The following is a 16,189-nucleotide window of genomic DNA, read 5'->3' as shown; positions in this document are numbered from 1 at the left end:
GGATGTGCAAGAATTTAGCAGAGCTAATTAAGGTTTCAAGGCCCCTCTCTTATATAATCCCATTTCACAGTTCCATAATATTGTATCTATTTTCTTAAAATGAATCCCCCAAATATATAAGCTGAAGACTCCACAAAACATGGCTTCATCTCTGGATGTTCATCTGAGCATGATTCAGTGTACAAATGAGACCATAAATGTGGTGGATGTTGGCATTTCACTTGCCTCTACCATCACTCAGCTCTTACTGCCTTGCTCTAAGTTCCTAGAATGTGCCATTTTTTTAAAGTGGTGGTGGTAGGGAGATTTGTCTTCCCCATTAGAGTGGGTTTTATAAGGGAAGAGACAACTATCTTATTTTTCTTCATACCAAGCACATTGCCTGCAACAGGGAGAGTGTTTAACAATTTTTATTGAATACATGACACAAGGAAATCTAACATGTATTGAGAGTTTGCCAATCAGTGGTTTACAAAGTGCGGTCTCAGCAGTAGCAGCATCTGGGAACTAACTAGAAAAATGCAAAATCTCAGGTCCTGCCCCAAACCTACCATGTCAAAAACCCTGGGAATGGGGCCCACAAGTTGGTTTTCACAAGCCCTCTGGGCGTGTCTGATGCCACTAAAGTTTTAGCACTAATTTGATGGATAATGGCAGAAACCTCTAAATGTTACCTGATATAATTCTCTAAGAGAAATTCCTAAGATTGAGTATGATTACCATCCCCATTTTATAGATTTGGAGAGTGAGACTCAGAAACATTATTTCACAATAAGCAAGTAGTAGAAAGGTGGAGATTTCAGTGCTAGAATGTCTGACTTCAAAATCCACCTTCTTTCCCCTAGAGCATATTTATTCTGATAGGAGCTCCAAAATAATTGATGTCAAATCCCTCTGAGAACAAATGAAAACCCTCTATGACTGTAAAACAGTGTTATTACCAGCAAACGTAATAACCATCATCATGAGGAATACTTCTTGGCATATTTCTGTTGTGTCCAGTCCTGAGGACAGTGACATCCTGCTATATGGCTTTTTAGAGCCCCCAAAGGGTTAATCCACCTCCCAGAAGCCCTGACTTCCTCCCAGTGAGTCATTGGGCACAGAGGAGATCAGATACGTGGGTGTAATAACACACACACAGCACAGCAGGCTTGCTTGCACGTGCGCCTCCCTATTGGGAGTGAAATGAAAATAGAAATGGAAAGCAAAACCCCTTCCCTTGCTGCCTGTCTCTCCCTGTCACCTGTCATAAATCTTCGAGACCAGAGTTCTGTGGGCAAATGAGACTCTCCCAATCCATCGCATGTGGCTTTTGGAACACTGGTCTAATGTCTAGCAGCACACTTTCTGTGAATGCTTTGTGTCGTGTATGGATATTAGCATCAGCCACCGGAGTCTGTGTTGGAGAAAGAAAAATACAAAGAAAAGCAGAAAAAGTAAGATAACTGGCTATTTATATCTTCTCTGTCGGAAGTGGTGACAGGTATAATTACTGAGTAGAAATTACAGGGCTGATTCCAGTGGCGCTCCTCCCGCTGTTTTCGGGAAGATAAAAGATTGAAAGTGTTCCTGACATCTCTTCAAAGAGAGGATGCTCTGGTATTCACTTCCATTTATTTTGAGATTGATTAAAAGCAATTTCCTGTTGTTCATGGTTGAACCAAGGGGCTTTCCTGGTCCCCTAGATTCAGTGAAACCTCTTTGAGGGGACAGCCCCTCTTTGAACACTACCATCTTCCCATCAGCTTCCTGCCGCAGGTCCAGGTCCTGTGCTCCAGGGTCTTTCACGTGGAGAGAAAAACAAGCTACTGAGCTAATGCACTTAAAGTTATTACCAGAATCCCAGGCATATTTGCAGTAAAAGATCGTAAGGTAAAATCCCATGATATTAGAACAGGAAGGGGTCTAAAAATCCTCTAACTCAGTGGTTTCCAAACAAGATTCATGATCGGGGTCCCTTTAGATACATAACTTTCCCCAAAACCCACTCAGGCCTAACAAGCAAGGCTCTCTAGGGATCAGACACGGGAATTTATAATTTTATAAAGCTCCTATATAATTTTGGTTTAGATAGGTTTAAGAAACACGGATCTGCCCCAAACACCTTAATTTATAGGGATAGGAATGAATAGAAAAGAGGTCACCAGGGTGTGCCAGAGTGAGGCTCTTGGCTAAAAGTTTTAAAACCTCAGCAATCAAGACAAATAATATTTTAATGCAAATTTTTAAAAATCAAAAGTAATGCCAATAATCCATGCTAAACAAAACATTAGTTTTCAATGAAGACAGGATCAATACTACTGATTTATCCTTTGTGTTCAGGCTTTCATGTGGCTTAGCATGAGCCACTTTTGAAAATATTACTTTAAAATATCATTTATTTTGATTGCTGAATTTTTTGATGCCACTTTAAATTTTACACCCAAGGAGAATGCCTTGCTCGCCTCGCCCTATATTTTGGCCAATGCTAAAACTTGATGGCTGTGAGTACATATACAATCTGAATAAGTCCACTTTTTTTGGCCAGTGTTGATTTCTGTGCATACATTTTGTGTTGTTTCTTTTCTTCTACTTCTTTTTTTTTCTAATCAAATTATCTACAGCATTTTAAAGTAAGGATATTTAACATTTTAAAAAATTACATTTTATTGTGAAAAATCAGAGTTGATTTTTTTTTAATAGACCAATACTTCCTCATGATATCAATTGGCAAGAAGTGGTTGCCTCACCCTTTCAGACAAGACAAGGATCATTTGCTACAGCCAACACCACCTGATAGATACTACTTCATTTCTTTATATGTCCTGACTGACCTTTGTGGACATTTGACTTTTGTGATCCCCAATATAGCAGAAGACCACATAAAAAAAAAGTGGAAAAGTATGGTGTAACTCATTTTATTCATTTATTCAGCAGATACTGATAGTTACACTGTGCTTCAACATGGCTGACGCTACCCAGGCAAGATCTCTCTGATAGGGGACCATAACCCCTGCCTGGTTCCTTAGCCCCATTTGCAGGTTCAATCTTGCCCCAGGCTCTGGGACCAATATTTTCAAGTTGGAAAATTAAAGACGTATAAGTATGGCAGATATGTGGCCGATTTTGCTTCAGATTGGTTGGTTTCTTTCCTTAAATGGCTTCTACCTAAGACTTCCCCACTAAGCTCTTTCCTTTTTTGGCCAAGAAGATCCAGCTTTGACACTTGTCCTGGGTCCTTGAATCCTTGCCCTTCTTCCTGTACGGGAGACCTCACTATGCAGGCACTAGGTATTCTTGTCATTGTGGAGATAGCAGATTGGACCCAGCCCTATAGGCTGTTGATAAGCATTTATGGAGTGTTTTTGGTGTGCAAGACTCTGGTGCCACAATAATTTACAAAAAAGAGAATAGCTACCTTCACAGGACTCCTAATCTACTAGAGTCTACAACGAATGCACAAGCCCTTCACCATAGTGCCATTCACCACATTTTCCAACAATCTCTCTTACTGATTTCCTCAAGGTTACAAACTCAAATGCTTAAAGGAGTGTGGCATTGCAAAAATGAAGGAGACTCTGTAAAAATGAATTGAGGTATTAGGCACTGTGGACAAATAGAGAATACTTTCCCTATTTGACAGTTTTCAAATTCATATTTAAAAAAATATATGTAGAGGCCAAGCAAAACACATTTGCTGACAATTTTGCTTCTGGATCACCTATGTGCAACCCCTGCCTAGAGGCTTACCAGATCCTTCTTGCAACTTTTCTGTGCTTCTTTGACCCTTATCTGCTGGTTCCACTAATCTCCCCCCAAAGCCCACGATTGGTCTTTCCCCAAGCAAATTACCTATCCCAATTCTAGGCAGGCAGCCCTAGACATGGCCATAGACCAGGTCTATAAACTAACCAACACCAACCCCATTTACCTGTCAGTGTCCTTAAACTGTTTTTGCGCATGGATCCCTGTGGCAGGATAGTCTATGGGCCCATTCCTAGAATAATGTTTTTAATACTTAAATTATAATACATATGATTACACTGTACAATACATATGAAGTACAGATTTAAAAATATTAAAAATGATACCTTTGAAAAGAGTATATATGCTCCTACACTGATGCATTAAATGACAAGTTCTGGCAGGATGTCCATAACTACCATAATTCAAATGGAAAAGAAAAAATATTAATATATCTATAACTACAATAAGATATGAAAAATATCTGTGATTTCTATTGGTGACAAGGCACAGGTACTTTCCAATCTTACTGTGGTCTGTTGTGTTTATTTACGATGAAGGAAATCTTAATTATAATTAGGGATTAGTGAAAATAGAGCTGTAATATTTTTGCCATCCAAGTTCATGGCCTAGAGTCCTATAGAACTCTTTTGGGATCCATGGAAAAGAAACTTTGACCCAGAACAACACATCCCAAAGTGCGGTGCAAGGCTCTGTAGGTCTTCAGGGTAAATCCAATGTCAGGAACACTGAAAATGCTAACTTCATTTTACATTGAATGATACTAGAAGTGCCCAACAGGATGCTAAATAAGGTGGCCGCAGCATTCTTAAACATTGTTGGTGGGAGTGTAAATTAGTATGACTTGATCATTAGGCTGTTTCAAAGGCCTTGTAAAAGTGCAAATGCCTTTGATCCAGCAATTCTGCTTCTCAAATGAATCCTAAGGAATGAATGAGAGACATGTTTGCAAAGCTTTAAGCACAAAGATCTCTATGCCCAGCTGTGCAAGAAATAATATACATCCAATAGAAAATGATGCAGATCCACGATTACTGACATAAAAAGATGACAAATACAAAGCAAAAGCAGTATGGGCATATAAAAATAATTGCATATGCATGTATTTACACAGAAAAGAGCTTGGAAGGATATACAATAATTCTCTCAGTGGTGATTTCTGGTGATTTAATATTGATTTTGCATACTCATATCCTTCTTTTTTCCCTCTACAATGTATTGTAGGATAATGTATTATTTGTGTAAATAAACAGAAATAAAGGAAGGGGACAAAAATGTTGCCACACAGAAAACTTATTTATTCTGTTTGGGAAGATATTTCCTGGGGAGAATTTCTGTGTTTACATATTCTTACTCATTCAAAAACCAGGTGACAATCATTATTGTAGATATGAAGAATGCAGAACTGAACAAGACAAACAAGGTGCCTTATCTTATGGAACTTACTTTCTAGTGCAGAAAGCAGAAAATTATCCAACCAACAAATGCATAAACAACAATGTATTGGGCAGAGATAAATGCTTTGGAAAAAAAATAGAACAGTTGGAGGAACTAAGGAATAGATGGGGCGAGGGAGATTTCCTAGGTTGAGGGTAGGGCATTTCCATGGCAGTAACATTCAAACAGAAAGACATCAAAAACCAGCCTGCTATGGATCTGGACTAGGGAAGAGCATTGCATCTATGCACAGGGAAAAGTGATTTTGAGGTTTTAGGGCTTGTCATATTTGACAACAAGAAAGATGAGTGTCTGGAATATGGTGAGAGAGGCTAAAAGTGGCACTGGACAACACTGGGCCAAATCATTTAGTGTCTTGAGGCCCTAGTAAAGTGTTTAAATGTTATTCTAAGTGCATGGTAGATAGAATTACTAGTCACAATTCTTTGTTCCATATACAAGTATTGTACACTCGCACTCTTGACACAACCTCATGGTGAAAGGAGTTTACTTTCCATCCCTTCATTTGGCTGTATGACTTGCTTTGGCCAGTGGCCTATTGGCAGACATAACACAAGCAGGACCTTGAAATGTGCTTGTGCATTTAGATTTGCCCTTGGGCTTCTGCCATTGTCATAAGAAGAATACATGTGGTGTAAGTCTGCTGGCCCCCGAAAGAATAGAAGACAAGAGGAGCAAGCCTGAACCAAACCTACAGCTTGGAGCCAAGTCCAGCTTAATCGAATTGAGATCTGAGGAGCTATCCATCCAACTCAAAGACATGAGAACAAGAAAAAATGGCTGCTCTAGGTCATTGAACTTCAGTGGTTTAGTGGTTTGTTATGAAACATTATTGTGGCAATACTAATATAAGGAGCAAAGGGAAGTCACTAAAGGCTATTTAGCAGAGGATTGGCAAGACTGATTTATTTATTTATTTATTTATTTATTTTAATTTTTATTTATTTATTATAGTCAGAGAAAGAGAGAGAGAGAGGCAGAGGGCAGAGACACAGGCAGAGGGAGAAGCAGGCTCCATGCACTGGGAGCCCGACGTGGGATTTGATCCCGGGTCTCCAGGATCGCGCCCTGGGCCAAAGGCAGGCGCCAAACCGCTGCGCCACCCAGGGATCCCGGCAAGACTGATTTATATTGTAAAAATTCTTTTGGCTGCTGTGTGGAGAGTGGGTTGAAGAGGCAAGGATAGAAATAAGTAGACCAACTGGGAGCCTGATATATTTGTTTTGGTGAGAGATAATGATGGTATCATATATTGCAATGGCAAAGAGCAGGGGTGGAGAAACTCCTGAATAAGGATAGCAGGAAAGAGTTTAAATCAACAACATGTGAAGTTTCAAACCCCTAAATAGCATCTAGATGGAGGGGGCCAGTGGTAAGTGAGTGACTAGGGGAGAAGTCAGAGTACACATAGAAGTCTGAGAGTAACTCACTCAAAGTGGAGATTTAAGGTGGGTGATTTGCGCTGGGAAGTGGTGTTCCACATATAGGGAGATCATCCCTCTAGAGCTTTGTTTTAACCTTATTGTTTGCTTCCACTTAAAATATGATTTCTCAGAGAGTTAAGACATTTTTTCACAGCTTCCTAGTCCCTTATCCCTAATATCCCCCTTCTGAGCACAGGTTCCCAGCAACTTTGTTAGAAAGAAGTGGATCCGAGGGAAGAGGATGTCATTACTGTGGTCCAAGAAGTGAGAAGGCACAGGCACCTTGGGACTCTTTTTTTCTTAAAAACATGTTTATTTTATTTTTGACAGAGAAATGGGGGAAGGGGCAGAGAGAGAGAATCCCAAGCCAACTCCCTGCTGGGCTCAGAGCCCAGTGCTGGGCTCAATTCCAGGACCCTGAGATCATGACTTGAGCTGAAGGCAGACACTTAACCGACTGAGCCACCCAGGTGCCCCACACTTTGGAACTCTTAGAGTTATTACTCTAACTTCCCATATAACAAAGCAACTTCTTCCCAAAATTCTATCCACAGAACTCAGTTTCTGCAAAACATGAAGAATATTATTTATAAATAACAAGGCTCTCTTCCTTTTGTCAAAATGCATCTCGCAATCCTAGCATCCCATACACTGTACTTTGGGAAATGGAAACCATAAGACTTTTCCTCATTACCCACCACACTCAATGAAATTGAGTTACTCAATTAAATCAGCTCTTGTTGACAGGCAGTCACTATTAGGTTGAAGACCTAAACTTACTAAAGACCCTCCTCTCAGAAATCTCTAGTTGCAAGTCCCTTCCTCTGGAACTGAGATAATCATGAGAGTGGTGCTTTCCATGGAGACAAACAGAGCTAAGCTCCTTCATTATCCATGAGAGATGCCTCTACATTTGAATGGAGTCTTAGGTCCACTCTCCTTCCAAAGCCTCCTCTGCTGAGTTGAACTTTGGCATTCCCTTCAATCATTTCTGCCATATCCAACCTCTGACAGGTCTGCATCAGATAGCCCATATCTCTTGCACTGTCTTGTCTTTCATTGTTTACATGCCCCAGGTCCCAAATATCACAGGAACAGGTACTATTAGTTACACTTTGTCTACCATGTCTAGAACTCTACCATGTCTAGAACAATGCCCTCCACATAGAAGAATGCGGATGAACATTGATGAATTAACACATTTGAAGACAGCTATTATGTTGTTTCTAAGTCTGCTCATTTCCAGTTCACTCAACCTAGGTTATTTGGAGAAAATTCACACTATAGAACTGAAACTAAGCTGATATTTCACTTTGAATGAGATGTGAGAACTCGAATGGAAATCCTAAAAGCTTAGCACACTGCATAAGTCCCTGAAAAAGGGAGTGGGGGTGGAGATCCAGGAAATTTTCTGTTCTTTCAATTTCTCTCCTCTCTCTGGTTCTACTGGGAATCATATTGGTTTGTTACCTAGCAACACAGTGCTTATCACTGGGCAATTTACAACCATTTCTCATTTGTCATCATTTGTCTAATCAGATCTGATCATAAATAAAATCTGCACACAATCAACTGACTTCTGTTTGTAATTAGAATCTATCTCCATCAGGGGAAGGACACTAATAGTCTTGCACCTTGCATGCGTTGATTTATTTGCGCCTTTTTGTCATTTTCTAACATGCTACCCCTCACCATCTTACATGATTCAATCTGTCTTGATTCCCTTCAGCAAAATTCCATCTTTTGTTGTGAGTTGCTATCAATCCAGGTGTCTTTGGATGAAATTTGTAGGTCATCTCTGCTCATTTATTCTGAGCATATCATCTATGCGAGGTGACTTAATTTTGCGATATACGGCTTATGTTTAACACAGCTTCTTGCTTCCTTTCTATCATACCAACTAGCTTTGCCTACTTAAGTCAATGCCACAAACATTTCTTATTATGAATTGTAGTGAGCATGAATTGTTCTCTATGTCTGGTATTACTCTCTTTATCAGTTAAGAGCAATCCCATTCCTTTGGGGATTCTAGCCATAAAGTTATGGTTTGGGCTACAGAGCTGAATATTCTATAACTTTGGTCATAGAAAAAGATGCTAAAAAAGAAAAAAAATTAATACCTCTTACACCCCCATTCCCTGGTCACAATGCTTGGTCCAGGATTGGTCCATGACATAAGCCAGACCAATTTTGGGGGAATTTTCCAAGTGAAGCTGATAGAAAGAGTCCTTTTCCCTCTTACTTCTCTAAAATAAAATATTAGCTCAGTATTTCCTGTGGACATATGCCTTCCATGTGGGGAAGGCCCATCTGCAGAGAATATGGAAGAACAAAGAGAAGAACCTGAAGGTTATAGAGGCAGACAATTGAAACAGAAATAGAGAGAAAGAGAAACAGAGCACAGGAGGGAGGGAAAGAGAGAAAGAAGATGAGAAAATGTTGATAGCATTTGAGTCCCTGGTTCCAGTTCCTAAGGCTGCAGGCTCACTGATGTCTTTGATCATGTGAGCTATTCCAGGACCAGTTACCTTCCCATAAAGCCATATTCAAGTTGGTTTCTCTCAACTGCAACCCATATAATTAATGTACACAACGATATGATTCATAATCCTGCAAAATTGTAATGTACTTAGTTTAAAATGTTTTTTGCACACTCTTCACCTGTTGTATCCTAACAACAATGCTTGAGTCCTTGGAAACAATTAATGGAGAATGCATTATACTCATTTACAGATGAGAGAGCAGGGTTGCCCCAAAGATGACTTGTTACTTGGTTATACAGCTAGGTAAGGACAGCATATCTGACTTTCAGTCCCATGCTCTGCACAACATGCAGCAGTTACCTCCCCATACCATATCACATCTGGCAACCATAAAGCAAAGTCAGAGAAGCCGTGGAACTACAGAGAAACATGTGGTGCGGTAACTGTCTTGGTACTCCAGAAACTTATTTAAATGGACAGATAAGATAGATTCAGATACATTGGCAACTGAAAACACAAAAAGATCAGCTTCATATAGACAGAACCAAAGTAACTACTATAGCAGTCCTGGGTTGGGTCATTAGGAAAGAAGGGGTTCAGATAAGGAGAATAAGAGGACACTCCAGGTGCCAGAAACAATGTGAGCAAAGGTACAGAAGCAGGAGTAGAGAATGGTGTGTTTTAAGGAACACAGGGAACATATCTGGCTGGAAGGGAAGGTGGTTGCTGATTTTACCTTCTAAATACAGCTTGGACCTTTCTAGTTCTTCCCTCCTTCACTGCCCATTCTGATCCTTTCCTCTGTCACCTGGATCACTGAACTAGCCCCGAACTCTTCTCCCCATATTCTTTTTTTTTTTGCACAGCAATCCATTCTCCACATTGCAGCATGAGTGATCCCTGAAAACAATGTGTCTGATCAGGTCTCTCTTCCATCTAAAACTAAACAACAGCCTCACACCATTCTCAAGATGCAGACCTCATCCTTCACGAGGGCCACTGGGTGTCATAGCCTTTCCAGCCTCAGAGGATACCTTGCTGTGCCTCCGGTCCACACACTCCAGCCACAGTGAATGTCTCATCGATACAACCCATCCCTCTTCTTTCTGGCAGCAGGACATTTGTACTTGCTGGTTTCTCTGCCCAGAATGTTGTTCTCTCTCATTCTCTCTCTCTCTTTCTGCCTCTCCCTCTGTCTTTTTCTCCTTCTTCCTTCCTTCCTTCATTTATTCAAAAAATACTAATTGAGTATATCTTGTGCAGCAGAAAAGCAGGTTTAGGATAGCCATTAAGAATAAAGATTATGGAACCAGACTTCTATGTTGAAACTTAGTTCTGATACTTATCACCTGTGTGACCTTCAGCAAGTTATTCAAATTCCCTCTGCCTCCATTTTGTCATGATTGTAACTACCTTGTGTGGTTGAAGATTAAATGAGCATATCACGAGGCATAGACCAACCTCTAACATAGGAAGGGCTATATGGGTATTTGCACTAATAATGATTGCGGCCTGACTTGACTAACTTTCAGGGTGTTAGAGTAGATGTTAGGACTACAAGGTTTTTCTAAGCCCAAGGACTGAGCTGCTCTCTGAACTTGCTCTGCTTTTCACTTCATTGTACTCATCTACTTTAATCCATTTTGTTTGTTGGATTATAAATCCTAAGAAGGCAAGGATCACATCTATTTTGTTTATAATCTTGTGTAAAGGTTCTAGTACAATGGCTGGTTCAGAGTAGGAGTAAAATAATTATTTATTTTTAAGAAAATCAAGGTCACAATGGTGATTGTTGTGAAAGCCAAAAAAAATGAAGTGAGACTTCAACTGTATGCAGCAGGGGAAAGATCTGTGCTTTTCTGAGGTTGGAAAAGATACAGAGACTACTTCCCTTTAGGGAGTGTTATATCCATAGCACCTGCATCTTAAGTGATCTTGCAAGTCCTTGTTATCACCTGAATCAGCAATGACCTGAACAGCTCCTGAGATGTTTGCCTCCCCTGTCGGGGACATCTTAGGTCAACCTGTGACTCATGATAATAGAAGGGATATGACAGTGCCTCCACTGACACCAAGACCTTAAAAGGTATTACAAAAGAGATATGAAAACCAGGCCAAAGCATGAGGGCCTGTGCTCACAGGAAGGGCCAGGCAGGTTTTTAAATGTCAGAACAAAGGATTATCACTGCTTCCAGACAAAAGGTGCAGCAGCCTAAAAGATGAGAAAAAAAAGAAAGCTTTCAAATGGGACTTGGGGAGCATAGATCACCTGGGAGAGAACATACAGGAAGATTCACGTGGCTCCTGCTCCCATGGCCTACAGTCAGGATGGAACCCATTAAACCTCCAACTCAATTATAACCATTTTATGCATGAAATGTGGCCCAGACCAAAAGATCTTAGTGATAGGAGAGTATATCTCTCTATATAAACTAGTGAAATGCTGTGATTAGAAGCAAATACATCTGCCTTCCCTTATCAGCTGCATGGCATTCATTAATTAGACAGTAATTTGTTAGGTGTCTATTAATGCCATGAGGGGATGCTAGAGATGGAAAGGTGAGGTCACTTCCCTTGAGAAGGTCACAGTATCACTGGGATATGTGAAATGACAGAAGCCCAGCTTGGTCCTAAGATCCGGCTGTGACTAGCTTCAAAGAAACTTTGGACAATTAGTAACTTAAAATCGCCAGCTTAATATAAAGTACTGAGAAGTCTCAGAGAGATTGAGGTAGACATATAATAAAGCTTTGGCCAGTAGAGGGGATAGGCAATTCTTTTTTATTTTCTTAAAGATTTATTTATTTATTTGGGGTGGGGGAGAGAATCTCTAGTAGACTCCCTGCTGAGCAAAGAGCCCAACTTGGGTCTCTGTCCCACCACCTTGACATCAGGACCTGAACCTAAATCAAAAGCCAGAGGCTTAGCCTGCTGAACCACCCAGGTGCTCCTAGGGATGGGAAATTCTGAATACAGTGTGCATCTTCTTCCAATGTCCTTTTCTCACTCAACTCACCATGGCTTCATGCCTCAGTCCTTAAGGGGAGAAGGAGTAATACTGTGAATCATAACTGAAGCAAAGTTTCACTAAAACTCTGCAAGCAATTGAACCACAAGGCAATATTGCCCTTTAACCCCCATCACTAAAAGGACAATAGAGGCCACCTCTGTCTCAGCTTTGGCTTGGTTTAGCACATTGAGAGCATCAGTGATCACAGCCCATTGGCACCTCTAGAGAGCTAGAGCAACTCAGGTAAGACACTCCGTGGAGACTGCAGCAGTAAACTGCAGTGTTGGTACCAGGTGAAGGGGCTGTTGTGGGGAGTACTGTGCTGGTAAATCTTTAACAACTGGCTGTCTAGGAAAAAAGAATGTGATACGTGTGTGGATGCGGCTGTGGGTTGTGTGTATGTGTAGCTGAGTTTCATAAAAATTTTACTGATATTAAGAATATGTAACATACAATTTGCAATTAGTAATAAAATATACAATATTCTTTATTGTAAATTCCATATAACAAATCAATTCTCACAGGATTCTTTCATTTGATTTTTGTGGAACTCTTGTACCCATAACCAACCTGTGGTTGTAATTAACAAATGAGCATAGTTCTGACCTGAATGCTAGTTGATGTTTTCCTTACGCTAAAGAGTAGGGTGAAAGTGAATCAAGCAAGACTTATGTCAAAACTTCACTGATTCATCAATAATGACTTCAACGAATTAGGTAACAGTTTTTAATCACCAAAGGGACATTTCCTCAAAGTTTTTTGTTCTATTCACAATGTAATGGCTGCACACACATACACACACCCTCTAAATATTGTCTGCATTATTGACATTTTCTCTATCACTTTTTTAAGTCTAGGCATGCAACAAAACAGTAAGTTAAGCCCTGATCTGTCAAGTCTGCCAGTTTCCATGGTGTAAATACTCCCAATGTGGCCAATATCTAGCTACCAAACATGGTGTCACTGAGATGGAAAAGAAGTAGGCTGCATGCCTTTATATCATATAATGTAACTATTCAATCGACATATAGAGCCTCAGGAGCATTAATGTCAAAAATAAGTAGTCAATGATGAGTTTTGACTACTTATTAACTCTGTTTTTAATATTTTTTGTGAATTTATATGATTTTATTTTCAATAATGGCTGTTTCACAATCAGCTTGCAAAATTCCTGGAAAGTTAACAATCTGCTCCAGTGCAAGCCAGCCCCAGCACACAGCATACATGTGTCAGACATGGCAGACATGCCCCACTCAGATTTCCTTTGAGAAAAGACTCACTTCAGGTTTTGAAGAGTGTACTTTGTGAAGAGCTTAGAGGTCTGCCTCGGTTTTCAAGCCAATGGCATGCTATTCTTGGGGTTGATCCCCCCAAATGACTGAACAATAATGGTATAAGCCCAGCCATTTCTGTACAATGTGAGGCTCCCCTGCTAGCCAACCATTGCTCCTGAGCTGCCCCTTAGACAATGGAAACTTTGTCTGACTGGCTTCACAGCCTGATATCTGCCCCCTGCCCTCTCCTATATCCACCCTTTCCTTTCACAAGTGCTATACCCGCTGAACCTCTCATACTCCCAACTCTGTCTCACTGTCTGCTTCCCAGGAAACTCAACCCAACAAGACACTGAAGTAAGAGGGAAAGTAGCTTCATGTATTATCATAGCGTGGGCTATGATAACAAGCAGAACTGACCAAAGAGGAGAGTCATGGAAGAACCGATGGCATCTGTCTAGGTGAAACCTGACTAGACTCATTCATGAGTACAAGAGAAATAATGCTCACAACAAGGTCTCTAAACAAAAAGTAAAATTTGGCAGAGGGTTGGGAAACCAGGGAAAACAAGGCTCAGAAATGAGTTAATATCTTTTTCACCTAACAGATATTCTGTCAGTTTTTCAATGAAATAGCCAGCCTGGGAAAGTGCAGATAGATATAATGCAATGCGGTAAGTGCTCTACTGGAGGTATGAATCAGTTTCCCTCAAAACAGAAAAGACAAGCCATTGAGTTAATAGAAGAGCCAGGGAAGACTTCACAAGAAGAGGTGCCATTTGAGCTAGATCCTGAATACTGAGTAGGAATTGGACAAGCAAATGATTTACTGGGAGAACTTGATGGACAGGAGGTAGATTGGAGCAGACTAAGATATGATTACTGACCCACTTACCAATATTTGAATTATTTCCAAGAGCAAATATTCACTTCGATGAAACCTCAACACATTTTCTGACCCTCCCTTAGCATCAAGAATATCTTTGTGAAACAGCTCTGGGTGGGGGTGGGGCATGCCTGGGCAGCATGAAACAAAGGACAATGAAGCTGGTTCTTTTTTTTTTTTAATAAATTTATTTTTTATTGGTGTTCAATTTGCCAACATACAGAATAACACCCAGTGCTCATCCCGTCAAGTGCCCCGCTCAGTGCCCACCACCCAGTCACCCCCACCCCCCGCCCTCCTCTCCTTCCACCACCCCTAGTTCATTTCCCAGAGTTAGGAGTCTTTATGTTCTGTCTCCCTTTCTGATATTTCCTACCCATTTCTTCTCCCTTCTCCTCTATTCCCTTTCACTATTATTTATATTCCCCAAATGAATGAGAACATACAATGTTTGTCCTTCTCCGATTGACTTACTTCACTCAGCATAATACCTTCCAGTTCCATCCACGTCAAAGCAAATGGTGGGTATTTGTTGTTTCTAATGGCTGAGTAATATTCCACTGTATACATAGACCACATCTTCTTTATCCATTCATCTTTCGATGGACACCGAGGAATGAAGCTGGTTCTTAAGGAGATCAACCCCATAGCTGGTCAGAGAGTCTCATGAGACCTGTTTTCTGACTTTGCTAAAGTAAAAACACTCTAGGCAGAAATTTGAGGAACTGCGTTCCAGTCCTTGGCTTTTGTCTGTCTCCCTCACCTATAAAATCGAGTTGATAATCCAGGCCTCCCTTAACTCAATAAGCTTTTGTGAGGACCAGGGAGGTAAAAGATGGGAAAGTGCTTTGAAAAGCATTAGAGCCCTCTAAGGTGCTTACCCTGACACCTCCTCAGCAAAGCCTTAATTGAATCACTCCTCATTCTTCATCCCAAGTCTAGAGCAAGTTTCTCTGTTACAGAGAGTCTCAGCTCTCTATAGCTTTCCATCATAACACCAATAACTGCTGGGAATTAAACAGCTGTGTGATTACTTCATTAATGGTGGGTTCTTCCAATAGATGCATTGGGGGGATACCACAGCAAGCACATATATTTTGTCTCCAGTGCCTAACAAACACCTGGAGCAGCATAAGTGCTCACAGTAAGTATTTGTTGAATGAATGGATTATCTATTGTGCCTTTCAGTTAAGTTTTATTTTATCTCTTTATCAATGAGAAACTGACCCCAACTGTGAATTACTTAAAAGCAAGCATCCTGTGTTTTCTTATCAGCATCCTCAATCTCTAGCCCATTCCCCAGCACATACTAGGTATGAATAAATATTTAATTGATAGATAGCTTACATATAACTTCCTGGTACAGCCTTTTGAATGTAGGAGAAACTCAATAATTCATTGCACATTAAATAAATATGAAAATACCTGTCTTTGCTTATACACCTGCTATAAATATTTATCCCTATGTTGTAACTACTAAACTTTAAAAAAAAACTATTCTACTTTCTTTGAAACATTAAAATAGTAGCACTAGGTAGTGGAAATGTCTGAGGCTTGAGAGTCTTAACAGACTTCCTTGCATTTGAATCTAGATGCTAGCACTCTGGGCCTCAGTTCTCATCTGCCCCCTGCCCTCTTCTGTATCCACCCTTTCCTTTCACAAGTGCTATACTCACTGAACCTCTCATACTCTCAACTCTGTCTCACTGTCTGCTTCCCAGGAAACCTAACCCAACAGACGAATTGAATTATTATTTTGAATTGAAATATTATTTTGTAAAGATTAAATGAGATGGAGTACATGAAGGGCATTGCGCAGCTTTTGCTGATGGTAGCTTGTCAACAAATGCCAGCTCCCGTTTCTCCCAGAGTCTCTATTCTCCCTTCACTTATATGTCAGGTTTCCAA

Source organism: Vulpes vulpes, chromosome 4 (genome assembly GCF_048418805.1).
Source record: "Vulpes vulpes isolate BD-2025 chromosome 4, VulVul3, whole genome shotgun sequence".
In the NCBI taxonomy this organism is placed as follows: Eukaryota; Metazoa; Chordata; class Mammalia; order Carnivora; family Canidae; genus Vulpes; species Vulpes vulpes.
This window is presented reverse-complemented; position numbering follows the sequence as displayed.